The sequence below is a fragment of the Oncorhynchus kisutch genome, linkage group LG15 (assembly GCF_002021735.2).
Source record: "Oncorhynchus kisutch isolate 150728-3 linkage group LG15, Okis_V2, whole genome shotgun sequence".
Classification (NCBI taxonomy): domain Eukaryota; kingdom Metazoa; phylum Chordata; class Actinopteri; order Salmoniformes; family Salmonidae; genus Oncorhynchus; species Oncorhynchus kisutch.
The window spans coordinates 8,242,554-8,247,553 of NC_034188.2; the positions used below are offsets into that span (position 1 = coordinate 8,242,554).

The following is a 5,000-nucleotide window of genomic DNA, read 5'->3' on the forward strand; positions in this document are numbered from 1 at the left end:
CTTCTATGTGTAAATCAGGCCAGGTAACCTATAGTCCTGCTTCTATGTGTAAATCAGGCCAGGTAGCCTATAGTCCTACTTCTATGTGTAAATCGGGCCAGGTAGCCTATAGTCCTGCTTCTATGTGTACATCAGGCCAGGTAACCTATAGTCCTACTTCTATGTGTAAATCAGGCCAGGTAACCTATAGTCCTACTTCTATGTGTAAATCAGGCCAGGTAACCTATAGTCCTGCATCTATGTGTAAATCAGGCCAGGTAGCCTATAGTCCTGCTTCTATGTGTAAATCAGGCCAGGTAACCTGTAGTCCTGCTTCTATGTGTAAATCAGGCCAGGTAGCCTATAGTCCTGCTTCTATGTGTAAATCAGGCCAGGTAGCCTATAGTCCTACTTCTATGTGTAAATCAGGCCAGGTAGCCTATAGTCCTGCTTCTATGTGTAAATCAGGCCAGGTAGCCTATAGTCCTGCTTCTATGTGTAAATCAGGCCAGGTAGCCTATAGTCCTGCTTCTATGTGTAAATCAGGCCAGGTAACCTATAGTCCTGCTTCTATGTGTAAATCAGGCCAGGTAGCCTATAGTCCTACTTCTATGTGTAAATCAGGCCAGGTAGCCTATAGTCCTGCTTCTATGTGTAAATCAGGCCAGGTAACCTATAGTCCTGCTTCTATGTGTAAATCAGGCCAGGTAGCCTATAGTCCTACTTCTATGTGTAAATCAGGCCAGGTAGCCTATAGTCCTGCTTCTATGTGTAAATCAGGCCAGGTAGCCTATAGTCCTGCTTCTATGTGTAAATCAGGCCAGGTAGCCTATAGTCCTGCTTCTATGTGTAAATCAGGCCAGGTAACCTATAGTCCTGCTTCTATGTGTAAATCAGGCCAGGTAGCCTATAGTCCTACTTCTATGTGTAAATCAGGCCAGGTAGCCTATAGTCCTGCTTCTATGTGTAAATCAGGCCAGGTAACCTATAGTCCTGCTTCTATGTGTAAATCAGGCCAGGTAGCCTGTAGTCCTACTTCTATGTGTAAATCAGGCCAGGTAACCTATAGTCTTGCTTCTATGTGTACATCAGGCCAGGTAGCCTATAGTCCTGCTTCTATGTGTAAATCAGGCCAGGTAACCTATAGTCCTGCTTCTATGTGTAAATCAGGCCAGGTAGCCTGTAGTCCTACTTCTATGTGTAAATCAGGCCAGGTAACCTATAGTCTTGCTTCTATGTGTACATCAGGCCAGGTAGCCTATAGTCCTGCTTCTATGTGTAAATCAGGCCAGGTAACCTATAGTCCTGCTTCTATGTGTAAATCAGGCCAGGTAACCTATAGTCCTGCTTCTATGTGTAAATCAGGCCAGGTAACCTATAGGCCTACTTATATGTGTACATCAGGCCAGGTAACCTGTAGGCCTACTTATATGTGTACATCAGGCCAGGTAACCTGTAGTCTTGCTTCTATGTGTAAATCAGGCCAGGTTCCGAATGCACTGACTGTAGAAGTTAGGTTCCTAGAGAGGTCACAATATAGGACATACAGTTGAAGTCGGAAATGTACATACACCTTAGCCAAATACATTTAAATTCAGTTTTTGTCTTAGGTCAGTCTTAGGTCAGTTAAGATCACCACTTTATTTTAAGAATGTGAAATGTCAGCTTTTATTTCTTTCATCACATTCCTAGTAGGTCAGAAGTGTACATACACTCAATTAGTATTTGGTAGCATTGCCTTTGAACTGGTTAACTTGGGTCAACCATTTTGGGTAGTCTTCCACAAGCTTCCTACAATAAGTTGTGTGAATTTTGGCCCATTCCTCCTGACAGAGCTGGTGTAACTGAGTCAGGTTTGTAGGCCTCCTTGCTCGCACACGCTTTTTCAGTTCTGCCCACACAACATTTTCTATAGGATTGAGGTCAGGGCTTTGTGATGGCCACTCAAATACCTTGACTTTGTTGTCCTTAAGCCATTTTGCCTCAACTTTGGAAGTATGCTTGGGGTCATTGTCCATTTGGAAGACCCAATTGCGACCAAGCTTTAACTTCCTGACTGATGCCTTGAGATCTTGCTTCAATATATCCACATAATTTTTCTGCCTCATGATGCCATATATTTTGTGAAGTGCACCAGTCCCTCCTGCAGCAAAGCGGTTGGGATGGTGTTCTTTGGCTTGCAAGCCTCCCCCTTTTTTCCCCAAACATAACAATGGTCATTATGGCCAAACAGTTCTATTTTTTTTCTCATCAGACCAGAGGACATTTCTCCAAAAAGTACAATCTTTGTCCCCATGTGCAGTTGCAAACCGTAGTCTAGCTTTTTTATGGCGGTTTTGGAGCAGCGGCTTCTTCCTTGCTGAGTGACCTTCAGGTTACGTCGATATATGACTCGTTTTAATGTGGATATAGATACTTTTGTACCTGTTTTCTACAGCATCTTCACAAGGTCCTTTGCTGTTGTTCTGGGATTGATTTGCACTTTTCGCACCAAAGTACGTTCATCTCGAGGAGACAGAATGCGTCTCCTCCCTGAGCGGTATGATGGCTGCGTGGTCCCATGGTGTTTATACTTGCGTACTATTGTTTGTATAGATGAACGTGGTACCTTCAGGCGTTTGGAAATTGCTCCCAGGGATGAACCAGACTTGTGGAGGTCTACAATTTATTTTCTGAGGTCTTGGCTGATTTATTTTTATTTGCCCATGATGTCAAGCAAAGAGGCACTGAGTTTGAAGGTAGGCCTTGAAATACATCCACAGGTACACCTCCAATTGACTCAAATGATGTCAATTAGCCTATCAGAAGCTTCTAAAGCTATGACATCATTTTCTGGAATTTTCCAAGCTGTTTAAAGGCGCAGTCAATTTAGTGTATGTAATCATTCTGACCCACTGGAATTGTGATTACCATGAATTTTAGTGAAATAATCTGTCTGTTGGAATTGTTGGAAAAATGAATTGTGTGATGCACAAAGTAGATGTCCTAACCGACTTGCCAAACCTATAGTTTGTTAACAAGAAATGTGTGGAGTGGTTGAAAAACGAGTTTTAATGACTCCAACCTAAGTGGATGTAAACTAGTTTTAATGACTCCAACCTAAGTGGATGTAAACTTCCGACTTCAACTGTGTTGAAATGTGATATTTCAGTTTTTTATTTTGAATTAAATTAGCAAACCTAAAAACATGTTTTTCCTTTGTCATTATGGGGTACTGTGTGTAGATTGATGAGGAAAAAATACAATTGAATCAATTTTAGAATAACGCTGTAACGTAACAAAATGTGGAAAAAGCCATGGGGTCTGAATACTTTCTGAATGCACTGTATCCCTGAGCATTGGGCACAATATTAGTGAGGATGTATCCCTGGTTCAGATGATAATGTATCCCTGGTTCAGATGATAATGTATCTCTGGTTCAGATGATAATGCATCCCTGGTTCAGATGATAATGTATCCCTGGTTCAGATGATAATGTATCTCTGGTTCAGATGATAATGTATCCCTGGTTCAGATGATAATGTATCTCCAGTTCGGATGCTAATGTATCTCCGGTTCAGATGATAATGATGTATCCCTGGTTCAGATGATAATGTATATCTGGATCACATGATAATGTATCTCTGGTTCAGATGACAATGCATCCCTGGTTCAGATGATAATGTATCCCTGGTTCAGATGATAATGTATCTCTGGTTCACATGATAATGTATCCCTGGTTCAGATGATGATAATGTATACCTGGTTCAGATGATAATGTATCTCTGGTTCACATGGTAATGTATCCCTGGTTCAGATGATGATCATGTATCCCTGGTTCAGATGATAATGTATCTCTGGTTCAGATGATAATGTATCCCTGGTTCAGATGATAATGTATCTCTGGTTCAGATGATAATGATGTATCTCTGGTTCACATGATAATGTATCCCTGGTTCAGATGATGATAATGTGTCCCTGGTTCAGATGATAATGTATCGCTGGTTCATGTGATAATGTATCTCTGGTTCAGATGATAATGTATCCCTGGTTCAGATGATAATGTATCTCTGGTTCAGATGATAATGATGTATCCCTGGTTCAGATGATAATGATGTATCTCTGGTTCACATGATAATGTATCCCTGGTTCATATGATAATGTATCTCTGGTTCAGATGATAATGTATCCCTGGTTCAGATTATGATAATGCATCTCTGGTTCAGATGATGATGTATCCCTGGTTCGGTGTTTCAGTAGGGTGTAGGCAGTAGGATGAGATTTGGTGACACAGGGAATATGAGAAGATTATTCTGCCTAGTGGAGCTGCGTGGTGAATCCGTCATGTTGCTGTGCAGTGATCCACGGTTATGTTGGAGCATTGCGTCCATCCTTGTTGATTACCGACCTCTGTTAATAAGATGCCTCTTATGGTATTAATGGAGTTTGTGTGTGTGTGTGTGTGTGTGTGTGTGTGTGTGTGTGTGTGTGTGTGTGTGTGATTAACACATTTAAGTGGATCTTACTGCTATAATGAGCTTTGTGGAGTGATGATCAGTGTTCGGAGGTGTTATGTATCCCTGGTGAACAGTTTTAGACTCTGCAGTTTGATACGGAGTCACAACCCTGTATAATGAGAAAATCCCCTTTTTAAAGTTCACAGAATATCACATTCTAATCACACATTTATAACGATTCTGTCAAAAGAAATCATGTTTATACCTGAACATGTGTTACCAAAAACCGCAGATGGCAAATGTAACTTTCTACATGAAGCTTGGGTGAAGTCTCGGCTATCACTGAACAGTGTTGTGTTGATCTGAACTCTGTGTAAGTGTTTGTGTTGGTCAGCGTATTAAAGCCTACCTCAGGCGAACACAGCTGTTGACATGGTCTCAGCTAGAGTGTTGTTGTTGTTGTTTGAACTCTGTTTAAGTGTTTATGTTGGCCAGTGTATTAAAGCCTTTTCTCAGGTGAACACAGCCATTGACGAGGTCTCAGCTACAGTGTTGTGGCTGTTGTTGTTATTTTTTAAACCCTGT

General features: G+C 41.3%; 1 protein-coding gene across 1 annotated transcript in view; it reads left to right on the forward strand.

Annotated features, from left to right (window-relative positions):
* The window catches only part of LOC109883589 (probable E3 ubiquitin-protein ligase MID2), a 122,759-nt gene that overhangs the window by 71,717 nt on the left and 46,042 nt on the right, over positions 1–5,000 (forward strand). The window lies entirely within an intron of this gene.